Below are 15716 nucleotides of genomic sequence, written 5' to 3'. Positions count from 1 at the left end.
ATGGGGCATAGCTCTACTCTCTCCAACACCTTTCATGTAACTATTTAAAACCAATTCCAGCCGTCCACTCCTGAAACTTTCTCTCTAACCCATTACTCAATAACTACTTACAAAATGCCCATGGTATGTTCATCTTCGTGTGAGACACTTCAAATGATGGTAAAACAAAAAGACCCCAAACACCAAAAAGTCATGACCCTTCTCTAAGTTAGTTTGTAAAGGTAGAATGAACAAATGTGAAATAACAGAAAATGATATTAAAATAAATAAAGAAGTATACAACGATGTTATGTTCGTTTATCTATGGAAGTTAGGAAGGTGAAGAAAAGCAGTGTTTGTTTTTTTTTTTTCCTGACTGATGAGGAGTCAGGAAATGGTTCCTACAGGGACAAACAGAGTTGGGTCAGATTTTGAGGGCCTTTGAGTCTAATTCTGATCTATGGGGAAATATGGAGACATTTAAAATTTGGAGCAAGGGACGTGGTGAAGAAAGCGCTTGGGATAAGCTGGCATTCGGTAAGGGCTGCGGCCACTGTGGTGGGGTGGACGGTCTCGCAGGAATAGTTTGGGTGCTGAGATTCTGAAATCTGAAGCTGAAGGCACAGAGAGAACAGAGCGTGAGGATTTGGTGAGTAACTGGGCAGGCAGAATAAAAGAGGACACAGCCCCATGGATCTTACGTTTTGTTGGTTGATGGGGAAAATGAGAGATGAAGAAATCATTATAAGAAGTAAGGAAAGCCCACAGGTTTGATTGGAAGTGACTAGAGAAACCTAAGGCAAAATGAGGAGTAAAGGGTTGAAAGTCTGCGCCTGACTCCATCCATGGGCAGCGAAGGCCCCAGCTGTGGGGATCGCTGTGTGCAGAGGGGCGTGGCCGGGTGAGACCTGGAGACCCAAAGCCTCAACTGCCAGAAATAAGAATGAGGAAGCCACTGTGGAGTGGGGTGAGGGTGCTGGACGGGCGTCCTGCACAAGGCTGGTGTGACGCCTCCCTGTGAATTGAGATCAAGGGGCCACCCACCATCAGGAGGCCCCCAACCTTGGGAAGAGGGTAAGGACCAGGATCGGAATAATAAGAAAGCTGGCCCTGGTGCTGGAGTTTGAGAGCTGCATTGCTCTCAGAGAGGAGAGAGGGAGCTCGGAGCAGGTGAGAGCTACCGTGGAAGGAATGACGTTTTGCTCTAACAGAATGTGTCCTCCTTTTTCCCTGTTACTCCCTCTCACGCCCACGTTGTTGCAGTTTCTGCTCTCCACATCTGTGGCCTCATTCCATGTTTCTCTCCTCACCTTGCCAGGCCATCCTGCCTGTTAAATCCCACCCATTCTTCAACTGTCAGCTCAGAGAGCTCTTTGGGGAAACCGTCCCAAACTTCTTATCTCTGTGCTCTCAAAAACCTTGGTCTTTGCTTCTCTTATAGCAGTTATTATGCTCCACTTTGTCTTGCGGTTATTTTTGTCTATGTCCTATATCCCCAGGTAAACCATAAGCTCCCTTTGTTCAAGAACTCAGCGAGTTAACTGTGCATGTAAAAATCAATATGAAAACGTAGCTAATATTTTCATGAGCCAATAAAAGGGATGCACTTGTCTCTTTCAGGATACAAGCAGATAAATGCACTAGGTTGCCTGCACTGGGAACAGTCATCAATTCAACCGTGCATGGCCTATCTAAAGGATTCCAATTCAGGAATGTTTATGAAAATACACAGGCTAAACAAAAACGTGTGCCCATCAGATTAAGCTAGGCTGCAGGTTTGAGTTATCTACTCTGCTGGTGTCTACAGTTTTTGATTGAGTTCTTTAGAGAACAATGACCTCAACAACAACCTGTGGGAAGAACTCTTGGTTGACAACATTAAGATTTTAATTTAAAAATAAGATCGGACATATAGATTGAGAAGAACTTTGAAATCTGACAATTGTTTTAGTGTTCACTGATATAAAACAACAGCGGTAGCTGTTACATAAAGAAAATATCAGTGACATTTTTCATATCACTATGATTAGGTTCAAATTATCATTTTATGTTCCCTAGAAACTTTTCAACAGCTCTCTGCCTCACAGGTTCAATTAGATGCTCTGCCAGAGATTTAATTGCTATGTTTGGTATTATGTCTGGTATTTATCAGCCTCTTTATATTAAAATCCCCAAATTATAATGTTCTTTGCCCCCATCCACTTTACTAGAAGTTTCTGATGTTTTTCCAGTAATTTTCCTCCCCAGATATTTCTTGGGATCGTTAATTCCCCTGTCCTTTTGTGGCCCAACTTGCTACGTGCCCCTCGCTTTCCTGGATCTTTCTGCTTCTTTCTCCTCTCCCCGAGCCTGGGTCACGTTCTACTGCAGAGCTGTTAATAGCAGTCAAACAAGGGATCTGCCTATTTCATCACCTGCAGTAGAATCAGAAACCAACAGTGATGAAGACCTGTGTGTGCGAGAGGGGGGTGGCATGATGCTATGGACTGTTCTGCAGGGAAGAAAGGATCTCAAATATTATTACTCTGACTTTCTCAGGTCACACATTCATGCTCCCCAGAACCTTGATACTTCTATGGACCAATACTATCAATGTCACCTGGAAATTTATGGGGAGAGATGTGTGAAAGGATACAAAATTACAGCCAGATGGAGAAATAAATTCTACTGTAGAACTTATTAACTGTGGATGACTATAGTTAACAATAATATATTAAAGAGTTTCAAATAGCTAAAAGGAGGTTATTAAATGTTCCCAACACCAAGAAATGATAAATGTTTGAGACGATATGCTTATTACTCTGATCTGATCACTATATATAATATGTATCAAAACACCACTATGTATACCTCATGGATAAGTACAATTATTATTTGTCAATTAAAATAAAATAAAATAAAATAATGTAGTATCAGGGGCACAGTCCTGCAATCTACACAAACTTCTTGTTTCCTCATCTCTTCCAGGCCTCCACCATAAAACACCTACCTTTTGTTTTGCTATGTTCTCTACTTCCCTTTGCTAGTTCAAACTTTTACCACATCACTATTTCTTCAAATTATATCCAGGAGTCACCCTCTAAAGCACATATATTAGACACAAAGTCCTTATAGCTGCAAAAAACAAAAAAAATGGGCCAGGTGCAGTGCTCACGCCTGTAATCCTAGCACTCTGGGAGACCGAGGCGGAGGATCGCTCAAGGTCAGGAGTTCGAAACCAGCCTGAGCAAGAGCGACACCCTGTCTCTACTATAAATAGAAACAAATTAATTGGCCAACTAATATATATAGAAAAAATTAGCCGGGCATGGTGGCGCATGCCTGTAGTCCCAGCTACTTGAGAGGCTGAGGCAGGAGGATCGCTTGAGCCCAGGAGTTTGAGGTTGCTGTGAGCTAAGCTGATGCCATGGCACTCTAGCCCAGGCAACAGAGTGAGACTCTGTCTCAAAAAAAAAAAAAATGAGTATACATAAAAAATGAATGTACGTAAAAAAGGCATAAAAGGGGAATTGACATTTTGGGCAGTGTCAAATGCTGCCTTGGAGCATGGCTGCAATGTTTCATTGGAGAGGTTTTCAGGAGTGCAGATTTCCAAACTTGGACTGTAGATATTCTAATTGATCAGGACTAGGATAGACCAGGGAATATGTATTTTTACGCTCATTTTTAAAATAACAGGATTGGCATCTGCTAGTCTTAGATGCCAATATTTTATAACTATATTTTCCTTTATGGTTTTTATTCAATTTATTGAGCATTGATCAAATACTCACTATGTTCCAGTTACTATACTGGGTTTTGAGGGGTAATATTTTAATTTTACTGGGGAAATAGATTACATGTATGTTGACATTTAAGTGTTCAACTGATATGATGGACCAAGGTGAGTTCTGTTAGCAGAGGTTAAAAAAATCAGTTATAGGGGCAGAGCTGTTTAAATGCTATCATTTTGTAATGTGATCTTCAACAAAGAACCAGAATTATATGACCTTAACTACTGAAAGAAATGCTTTTATGAGGTTTAGGTATAATGGTATCAAAGCCTTTATAGTAGGCGGACACACAATTATTTGCATAGTATTATGTAAATTTGCAGAGTTGTAGTCAAAGATATTTACTATGTGTTTTCTAAGTTTCTAATGAGAAGATCAATGAAATAATTTTATTCTATAATAAACTAAGAAAACTGTGTACTTGAAGATAAACTTGACTTTTTCCTTTTTTAAAATAATAAGAAATGTATAACCTGTATTTTTCGTTGCCTTTTTTCTCTAGTTACCAGGAAGTTAATTGATAAATTTAATGTTTGATTCATTTTTTTTCTGACCTGATTCAAACTGACATTTATCTTCCTTATCTTCTAATTGTTTTTTTGGTCTATCTTTTATTATTATTATTGTTGTTTTAATTTAGCATGGGGGACATTAATATTGTAAAATTGATTAAAGTTATATTTTGGAGGTAGATATGGAGTAAGTCCTGAAGAAATATCTGAGAACTCTCTACTGTGTGTTAAGGAGTGGTTTTGCCCAGAATCCTCCATTCAAGTAAGGCTACATGTTGGCTTTGAACTGAAGCGCTCCATCACAATATAAAATGAAAGATTATGTTCAAATGTTACTGCTTGGGAGTTTCATAAAACTCCCATGCAATATTTATACAATTGTATCTTTAAATTGGGAAAAATAACTATAAAGCTAAAAATATATTTGAAGATTTTGCTGAAGATTTTTTTTAAATGAATCCCATAAGTCCTATTCTTGCATGATAGCTATTTCCCCAGAATTCATATCCTGTGGCTTACAATGTTTATTCATTCTCTCATCTTAAAATCTTTGGTAAAGCCAACTATGACACTCATATCAGCTCAAAATCCTTTGTATTTAAACTCTGAATTTTAGCAGAATAGAGATCTAAATCTAGATGGAGTACAAAAGTTTATGAATAAAAGAGGAAATAATTTTATACTTTAAAGGATATTTGGTCCATTTTTTACTGTATTTTACAACTATACCGCTTGCCTTGGCTATATGCATATTGGAATGAACTAAAACTTATAACATAGGTTTTCAGTTGCTTAACAAGATGGAGAAATAGTGAGAGGGGTTTATTTTGTGCTTTATTTCTAGAAAATATATTACTTTTCTTTAATATTGAATATTTTTTGGATATAGAATTTTGATTCATAATCATAGATGCTTTTTAGAGTTTAAATGTAATACAACATATAATAAATAGGCTTATTATCCTGATGAGAGGAATAACTGCCTTTTCAATATTTTAAACAATATGTAATATTTCAAAATAGTTTGAATGAGCCCTGGGATTTTTTTTTTTAATGATAAAGTTTTGTTATTTTGATAGCATCTATTTTTACTTCATTACCTTGTAGGAAAATATTAGCTAGTGATTTGGGAATCTGCTATGTAGTTAGTGGCTCTCAATACGCTAGTTTTATTCCTTACAGCAGTGCGAGGTAATTATTGTTTATCTCCATTTCATAGAGAAGGAAATAAAGGGTCCGAGATTTCAAGCTTTTGGCTCAATTTCGCCCAGTTTACTAATATTGAAACCACAGTGGGTCCAATTCAAAATCCCATTCCTTTTCTCAGCACCACCATGAGTTCCCCATATGTGTATTGTCCTTTGCACAATGTGCCCGTGTCGTTTCATCAAGACAAACACACACATATCAGAACCTGTAGGATTCTGGGCACTAGGGAGTCTAACGTTCACCTCCCAGCATGTCGCCACTCAAGATGGAAACCCTTTGGAGTAGTCATCAAAAAGACCTGAGCCTTTGTCTCACTTTTACCTCTGAGGAGCAGCATGGCCTTGAGTAACCCACTGCCATTTCTTCACCTCCAAAATTTGGAGATTAGACCTGATGATCTCCAAGTTTCCTTTCCACATAAATTCTATAATTCGGAGAACCCAGTGGAGGATTAATAAAAGAGAACATGATAGACTAGACTATTCCTAAGGTAACTGGAGTAGCAACACATCATTGGAAATCTTTCTCTATTTTCTTTCCCAAGACAATGCCATCCATGCTTATGACTTTTAATTACAAATCTCATGCACCCTTCCAAATATATATCTCTAGTTTAGACCGTTTCTTCGAACTCCAGTAAAGTCAACTTCTTATACTATGCTTCCACTCGAATAACTCAAAGAAGCCTCAAACTCAGCATGTCCAAAATGAAATCTGTAGACTTATCCTGAGCCCTGTCCCTGCTCTCTGTCTCAGTAAACATTGCATGTGCCAGACATGCTGGAACCACCTTGACTCTGTATTTCTATAGGCCCCTCTTCTCATATCAGTTCCATCCACAAGTGCTGCCAATTTTCTCTTCTAAGTAGTCGTCAAATATCTTGGCTTGTGACCATCAACCCTTGTACTGCTCTAGTCCAGTGGATCATCTTCACTCACCTGAACTCTCACACCATCTTCTCACTGGTCCCCACATCCACCCTACACTTCGCCCCCTCTTTCTCCAAAGAGCTTCCACACTGGCATTTTCAACTTGCAAATCTGACTAATCAAAATTCTTCTCTCATTTTAAGATTAAGACCTAAATGCTTAATAAGACCTCTGTAGGGGAAGAAAAACTTTTCCTCTACCCTCTTATGATCTGTTTGTGGGTCCTACTAATTGAGATAACAAAAGGCAGATTATACAGTAATAGGGTATTGGGCAAGGGGGAGGGGGAGGGGGCGGGTATATACATACATAATGAGTGAGATGTGCACCATCTGGGGGATGGTCATGCTGGAGACTCAGACTTGTGGGGGGAAGGGGGGAAAGGGCATTTATTGAAACCTTAAAATCTGTACCCCCATAATATGCTGAAATAAAAAAAAGGCAGATTAACAGGAGAAAAGCATAAACATTTTATTTGATGTTAATACTTTTATATGACATGGGGGAGCGATTCTTAGAAAAGAAGTGAAAACTCCAAAGAAATGGTTAGAGTTGGGGGCTCATATACTGTTTTAATATAAGGTGATAAATTGTGGAGAAGTGACTAGAAAAAGGAAAAGGGTTTGGGCTTCTAGAAGCAGTAAATTGTGGAGTAAGTGACTCAGGAAATATATGAGGGAAACCAATGGAAGATAAGGGTGATTTTAGTCAGATTTGTTTATGCAGAGTGATACGGGATGGTATCCACTATCTCGGATGGTAAGGTATTCTCCTCTTCCTCATACCAGAAGGGCACCTTTCTCATGTGAAATTTATGCCCTGCATTTATGCAGAAAGGAGTAGGGTCGAGAGCCCTTCCTGCATCTTCTGTTTCCCAATTGCCTTTATCTCAAAATAATGAATATGCCAAAACGGTACGTTTTGTGGTGGCATGTTCTAGTCCCCGTCACTCTTAAGCAGAGGCGTGGTTACATCCTGCCTGCCCCTCAGACCTCATCTCATACCCCCTCCCTCTGGCTCTCTCGGCTCCAGCTAGAGGGCTGCTTTTCAGTTCCTTCCTGTATCAAGCTCAGTCTTGCCAAGGGGGCTTTTTACTGCTATGCTTTTTTTCTCTGAAATGCTTTCCCTCCTTTTCCCCTTTGCCTAATTTAGACCCATTTGCCTTAGGTCTAAGCCAGTTTGCTTTCTTATATGGTCCCATAAATCCACATTCTTTTTCTTTTTAGAGTACTTCAGTCCATTGTATAATTATAAACTCATTAATGGTGGTATTTCATATGGTCACCGTTGTAACCCCAGCACCAAACAAACACAGCATCAAACATAGGAGGTGTTCATTCAATATTTGTTATATGGGTGAATAATAATTGTAGTTTTTAGAGGGAATATTTGCATTCATATGGATTTGCAGAATAGTTCCACTTTGTGACTGTGTGTCTTTGTCAACATATGTAAATTATTTGAATTGTTAAAAACCTTTTAACTTTTTTATGCTTTGAATTGTGTTCAAGTGAAAAGAAGTTTCTCTGAAATTATTTTATTGACAATATAAGTTATATAAACAAAATCAACATTAATTCCTTGGTTTCTTAAAATGGGTATCTGAAGCTGGCTATTCCATGGGATCTATAGAATCCTATTTGTTAATAATAAATTAAACATGTGTTGAGTGCCTGCTCTATGTGAGCATTTTGTCAGGCCTGGAGATACAGAAAAGTAAGACATGCTTTCTGCCCTTGAGGGGATCCCTCTGTAGTGAGGAGATAGACAGATGAGGGAAGTGAGATAATTTCCACAGTACAGGTAAACCCGGAGTGCTGCAGTGTGGAATCTCACCTGGACTCCTGGGGTCAGAGACATTTCTTAGAGAAGGTGACATTGTAAAGCATGAGTCAGACTCGGCTAAAAGACAGAAGAGCACTTGTGCAACAACTGGGAGGTGTGAAAGAGAGTGGTGAGCTCTTGGAACTTCGGATATTGCAGAGAGACCTTTGTACAGAGATGAGGAATTTGGAGGGTGCAGGTAGAGTCTAGAGAGGAAGGCAGAAGACAGTAGTTAGAATTTTGAGAAATTAGAATTGTATTCTGAAAAGAATAAAGAGCAATTGACAATGTTTAAGGGGGGAGATAGGATTATTCAATTTTTAAAACAGACTTCTCTAGAAAAATTTAGAAAATAAATGTCAGTTTGTAGAGAAAGGAGGGAGATAAAGCCGAGGGCTGTGGCTACAGTCTAGAGCAGTGATGAGAAAGGCCTGACTTCAAGGCGGGGCCAGTGGAATTTAAGGAAAAATAGGAGGTATAAAAGACTTTGAGGACTTAGAAAGGACTTCATGCCAATTCAATGGCAGGACTGATGGCAGGGAATGAGATGGCAGGTGGGTTAAGGAAAAGGGCATTGCCAACAATGACACCCATATTTGTGACCTTGTGAATGAATACACCACTCTGGCTTTCACAAACACACTGGGAAACACATGAGATTCTCTCTCATTCCCTCTCTCTCTTTTCACAGGTGTGATGGGGAAGGGATGATAAGTTTTAGATATATTGAATTTTAGACATACCTAGAAGGATCAGATGAGATGTCCAGGAAATTGTTGGATCTACATATGTGGAATTTACGGGGATGTGTTAACACAAATATTTGATACCAGTGAGTAGATGAGAGCCCTCTTGGGGTTGCTTGTGGAATGAGAAAATCAGATAACCAAAGATAAGGGGCCTTTGAGGAACAGAAACTCTTAGGGGAAAAAGAGTTCATGGCTCCTACCTGCTTGCTCTTCAGTCCTGGAAGGCAGGACTGTTTGACTGGGTTCACTTGCAGCAGTGAGGGAGATGGGCTCAAGGGGAGATGTTCTTAGGAACCTTAAAGACCTTGTATAAGTGACCAAGAATCACACGATGCTGTGTCTTGAGCTCTAGCACTCAGTGGATAGGGCTTTAGTGGTTGTACTTGAATCTTAACAAAGAGAATAAGTCAGCACATGCAGTCCAAACTTGACATTAGTCTGCTTTTTTCAAAATGGGCCATGATCTGTGCACTGTAAAAAGTATGAGGGAGAAGCTATCGCTGTGTTCGTGATGTATAAGCTTAGAACCAATATAAGCTTGGCCAAACCGCAAATAAACTCTCTAGAAATACCCACCACTGCTGCCCCAACCCCTCCAAATTACCCTAGCTGAAAATGATAACACATTTACTGGCATGATGCTCCACAATGTTCTCGTGTTCTTGACATTCAGTAATTCTGTTATTCTAGCATGGAGAAATATTGGATGAGTTCCATTTTTCTCCTTGGCTAGGAAATTACTGTGTTTCCAATGTAAGCCACAGAAGAAAATAAACCAGAATTCTCTTCTTAGTTCTTTGTAAATGGTGCAGCTTTTCATTAAACTTAAATTGGACCTGCTTGTGAAGCAGCCCACTGACATCATAAAAGACTGTAGGACCACCTGTTGGCAGCAATCAAATAAAAAGGCTCCTATTAAACCAGGTCATTGAATGCGTTTGAAGATGGGACTTACTGAACTAATTCTCAGCAGCCAAAAAGGCAGGTACCTGCTCAGATCACCAAGCACTATTAATAGGGCAGAAAGTAGTCAAAAATTAATAGGGAGTTCTACTCAGCCATTCCTATGTTTTATATATTTTCGCCTTTTATCTTCTATTAACTTGAGAAGGTTCTTCATCATAGACATGCTGACAATTAAGGAGTAGAGTCTCTGCCACTCTTTTGTCACAACTTAACTTCCATTCCTCATCTGAATTTGTCACTTTTAACCTGCTGTCTTACAAATGGCTTACCACCAATCGGCAAGAGCAAAATTTGTGGTCAAAGTATTGTCTAATAGTCTTTATGTCATATGAGTGTGGCTGGCATTATATCTTGGGGTTCAGAAAAGCATCTTTAATTCTCTAGACCCCATTCTAACCATTTTTTCTCAATGTTCTATTCTTTTTCTCAGCAAGTTTGCTAACAAAAGAAGCCCTAACTAATGACATGTTGATTGACCTTAATTGCTTAAAAATAGGAACTGTTATATTGCATGCTATTGTATATGAAGTAAATATTCATCTTTTATCATTTTGCTCCTCTAACAATATGCACAGTTCTCTGGGATGGCTTCTTGTTTTTAGCCATGTATATGAAAACTAGGCAGTATATGAGCTTACAAATCAAGTTGGCTTTAAATGTAATGATTTGACTGTGTCCTCCTTCTCAATCCCTTATTCCTCCAAGGGTTGCATAAATATTTATCAGTGTCATGGAAAGATGATTAATCTAGACTTAAACTTGACATGTGGGCAGCTATATGGGTAAGAAGTAAAAGGCACAAGCTTGGTAAAATGGACTGAGCCACTGCAAGTTTACTAAGGACATACTCTGTACCTAAATGTTTTGGGGAACAACTTTTAAGATAGCTTATCTGACTCAACCCTGATTATATTCGGAGTCAATTTGAAGATGATAAGTACTGTGGAAATTTTTCTGTGGAGCTTGTAAGACCACCTAGATAGTTCTAAGAGGCTTCTAAGACTCTTAAGAATACTCCTTAGAGTCTTGGGAGTTTCCTCCTGAAACTGCCAACTTACTGTAAGGGTTTCCCGCCCACTCTCCCCAACCATCATAGGAATGACTGCCCTGGTTTCTACAGAAATTCAGAGAGATTTAGATTGCTGTTGAAAACAATTTTAAAATATTGTCTCAGAAATTATGTTTGCAATACTTTTTCTTTTATAATATTCCCAAGAAAATTCAAGCGTACGAATGGAAAAATTTTGAGACATGAGAAAGAAAAAAAGTGTACTGAAAATATTGGCAGTTGTTAAAGTTCAATTCTGAAAAAAAAATTCTAGAAGAAAACAAGAAACATTAACTAGGTCTGCAAGAGACATAAATGTTTGCAGAAAGCTGGACCGTTCGTTGTTGTCTTGACACATCCTCTCCGACAGAGCTGGGTGATAAAACAACTTGCACTTAATAACTAAATAGCCAGCTGAGCTGAGGAATAGGAGGAGAAGCAGAGATGTCAAGTAATCAAATGGATCCTTAAATTATCTTTGCTATGAAAGATTCTATAGCCCCTTTTGTTTTGCTACTCTTTTCTTATTGTAAAATAGCATCACAAAGTGGTTAGAAATAGTAAAAAATTTTAATCTCAGCCACTTGGATACTCTGGCATATGTTCTAGATAATTCTCTTTCTAATAGCTAAATCCTCCTGGGAAATGGCAAAATTAGCTGTTTATTGGGTTCTCACTGTATTTGTAGAAAAATGATTTATTTTATTTTATTTTTACTGATATATCATAGTTGTACATATTTTGGGGGTACATGTGATATTTTGATACATGTATACAATGTGTAATGACCAAGGGTAATTGGGATATCCACCACCTCAAATATTTACCTTTTCTTCATGTTGAGAACATTACAATCCTTTTCTAGCTATTTTGAAATATATATAATAAATCATTATTAACTATAATTCCCCTATTGTACTATCAAATACTGGAACTTACTTTTTCTATTTAACTGTATTTTTATATCCATTAACCAACTTCTGTTCATCTTCCCCTGCCCCAGCCCCTGTTCCCTTCCAGCCTCCTGTAACCACCATTCTGCTTAGAGAAATGATTTATTTTAAAATGTGGCTGGAAAAATTTGCAATGACCAAAGATGAAAAGCAAGCTCTGACTTTTCTTATTTTCATCAGAATGTTTGAAGAAACAGTACAAATTCAGGGATATCTAAATGCTTTGATTTTTAACTTTAGCTTTCTTTATAGCCATATGTTCTAGGCCCAGGAGCTGCTTTTCTCTTTCTGGATAACTGTAGATAGTGGTGCCGTTTCCATGTAGTCCTTTCTGAACATCTGAATTTACTGTTTTATATTTTATTTTATTTTATTTTTTATTTATTTATTTATTTTTTGAGACAGAGTCTCACTTTGTTGCCCAGGCTAGAGTGAGTGCCATGGCATCAGCCTAGCTCACAGCAACCTCGAACTCCTGGGCTCAAGCAATCCTCCTGTCTCAGCCTCCCAAGTAGCTGGGATTACAGGCATGCACCACCATGCCCGGCTAAGTTTTTCTATATATATTAGTTGGCCAAATAATTTCTTTCTATTTATAGTAGAGACGGGGTCTCGCTCTTGCTCAGGCTGGTCTCGAACTCCTGACCTCGAGCAATCCTCCTGCCTCGGCCTCCCAGAGTGCTAGGATTACAGGCGTGAGCCACCGTGCCCGGCCTGTTTTATATTTTAAGTGAATATTATTGGGACTGGAGATAATTTTAGAATGGGACTATAAAACATTAGATTTCTGAGGTCCCCATTGAATTATTGTGTGAATCACAATAATGCCCTTGAGTTCTTTCTGTGCAAGCAACTCAGGCAAACACACATATTCCCAAACTCAGCTGGACTCTTTTTCCTCCAGATGGAAAATTTTATCCAAATACATAAATATGTCTATTAGAGTCTACAAAGAAGACTTTTCTCTAACAACTGTGTTGATTTTCTGGAATAGTTCTAGCACACCATCCCTTGCTTAGAACATCATGCCTTCTCCCCTGTAACAGACTTGGTAAAGGAAAGTGTCTTCCTAGCACAGCTGAATTGCTGTATTGTGGTGTAACCAAAAGCTACAAATAAATCTCTGGAGAGGGATTGTTCTACTTAAGATTGTAAACAGAACTCAAGAGTAAATCATTAACAATTGGCCAAAATGACAAATTTTCTGTGACCAGTATCACTGTACCTATAGAATGTTGCATTTCTATCCTTAAAGGAGCTCTCTGGAAAAGACTCCAGGAATCATATAGAGGAACCACTTGCTCTCTCATCCCTACATGGAAATCCAATAGGATCTACACAATGTGCAAGCACACAGCCAAGATTCTTTGAAGAAATATCGAGCCTCACTAAGATTGTAACTTCTTTTTTTAGAGTTTGGGAAAAGTGAAAATTGGTCTACTTCACTTAGTATTTCCAAAACCATTTACACGTTTTTACAAAAAAAAAAAAAAAAAAAAACCCTCAAAAACCGGAAAACACAGTGCAGGCATAAACAAACAACTTTCTGGAAGTCTGAGGAATCCCAGCTGGTGTTGAATTTCATCTTAGTTAGCATTGAAATGTTATCTTTATAGGCATCTGGAATCTTCAGAACTACAGATGATGGCAAATTGTACTAAAAAGTGAAAATCCAAGCCAAGAAGGAAAAAATTCAAAGATGAGAACACTGAGATATATGAAGGTCCAGAAAGTTATCAAGAGAGCTCTAATTTAGCCACATAGAAAGTGATACATTTATAAAAATAATGCAAAGTCAAATTCTGGGAGGATAGGTTTAGCACTAATAGTTAAGGCCCATGAAAGGGACCAGAGGGTCACCAACAGACCCTAAAGTCACTGTTCCATTGTTCCAGTGTGTTCTTTTGATCAATAATACCTCACAAGGTCTTGAGTATGGTCTTCAGTATAGCCTGAGAGGATATTGGACAGAAACAAAAAAAACTATCCTGCTCATATTCAAAACCATGTAAACAAGGGCTCTGTGAACCATATATTAAATGAGGGCCATTTTATGCCATCTTTTTTTATCCGACCTCAAGGCCCACTTTACAGAGCTTGAGAAGTTTCCATAAAAGGGCATCCCTTGAAAAAGAAACTTTTGGATATAAAGAGATATTAATAATTTACATAGCCCAAGTAATTAAAAGGTAGAACTTCTTACCCGTCATGTGTTAACAATACAAATAGTTCAAACACTGTTAAATAACTAGGGATAATACATGCACAAGAGATGAACAAGAAAAACATGGGATATTTAGGCTTTATCCTTAAGTTTTGATGGTGGTGGACACTGGACAATTCACTATTTCTAACCGGTGTGTGTAGCACTTAGAAGATGAGAAATAAATGGAAACAGTATTATAGTTACTACTATTATTATCAGTGACTTTATTGCCATCGTCAAAGGCTTGGATTAGGCCCAGATTTGGGCATTTTCTTACCTACTAAGTAGTTAATCTGTTGTAAGGCCAAGGAATTACTTTATGGTAGATGTGCTGTGTAGTAAATGGCACAGCGTTTCTAATGCGATACTCAAAAGGGTATTTGTTAAATTCTTAGCTGCTATTTTCATTAAATGATAATAATTCCTCACATTCTCAAGGTGCCTCATAGCTTTTAACACTCTTTAATGTGTCTTATCTTTTATTTTTCACAACAAATAACTCTACACACCAAATTAAAATCTAGGGCCATAAAAGTCTTAATTGTTCTTTTCATACCTTATCATTTGAACGTAAGATCATTACATACTGATATTGATTTTTTTCCCCTTAAATGAATCCCATTTTGACTTTTTAAACTAATTTCTTTGTTATGATGATGTCAATACTCAGTGGATTGTGCCATCTGGGCTATTAATGAAAGAACAAAATTGTGAAAGTCAGAGGCAATATTGCAAATTTTAACTGATGCAGACAACACTCCATTTTCATTTTGTAGTAATCAACTCTGCAAATTGTTTCTCACAAATATTGACTGTTTTTTTTTAAAGCAACAGACCTGAGAAGCTTACTTCTGTTCATTGGTGAATTTTTTAAAAAATCCTAGAAATCATAGGTTGCTTGGAAAAGCCCATGGGGTGAAGGTGAGGCTGGCTTTATGTCTTTGAATTAACACGTTAACATTGCTTTTTTTTGAGAAGAGATGAAAACCCTAGAGATAGACATTTAGTTAGGATAACACTAAAGCCTTCATTATCCTCAAGAAGAAATAAATCTTGATGACTGAATTTTGCTAGTCTCAATATGTTTTTGTGCAATAATGAATTAATGCACAACACATTCAAGGTGCATGTGTAAACTACAGTTTTGCACTGCCTTTTTATGCTGATGACATTATCTGGCTTTCTCTTCGTATCCCTCTCTCTTTCTTTGTACACATGTAGAAGGGCTCCAAATTTTCACCTCCTGATAATCCTAGGAGAGAGAACTGTCCCTGTCTTTAGCCTTCTTCCCATCACATCCCCATCCCCAAGCCAGCTTTAGTTAATCATTCCTTTCTTCTTCATCATAGAATTTACTTTAGTTAACATTTCCTTCTGGATGGGCATAGATATGGCTAGAGGATAGAGGCGTTAAACACCTGGAGTATGAGAATTATCTCTTATGTCAGTGCATATTGTCTGTAGTCCTTAGTGCCTGGCACATAGTAGACACTCAGCAAATGTTAATGACTTTTCATAGGACAGCTGATGTCCCCAGCACTCAGGTGCGTCCACAGCAAATTTCACT

At 38.1% G+C, this 15716-nt stretch overlaps 1 protein-coding gene across 3 annotated transcripts in view; it reads left to right on the top strand.

The window, feature by feature from the left end:
• The window catches only part of RGS7 (regulator of G protein signaling 7), a 401788-nt gene that overhangs the window by 193341 nt on the left and 192731 nt on the right, over positions 1 to 15716 (top strand). The gene's annotated exons all lie outside the window — the stretch shown is intronic.

This window comes from Microcebus murinus, chromosome 19 (assembly GCF_040939455.1).
Source record: "Microcebus murinus isolate Inina chromosome 19, M.murinus_Inina_mat1.0, whole genome shotgun sequence".
NCBI lineage: Eukaryota > Metazoa > Chordata > Mammalia > Primates > Cheirogaleidae > Microcebus > Microcebus murinus.
This window is presented reverse-complemented; position numbering and strand designations above follow the sequence as displayed.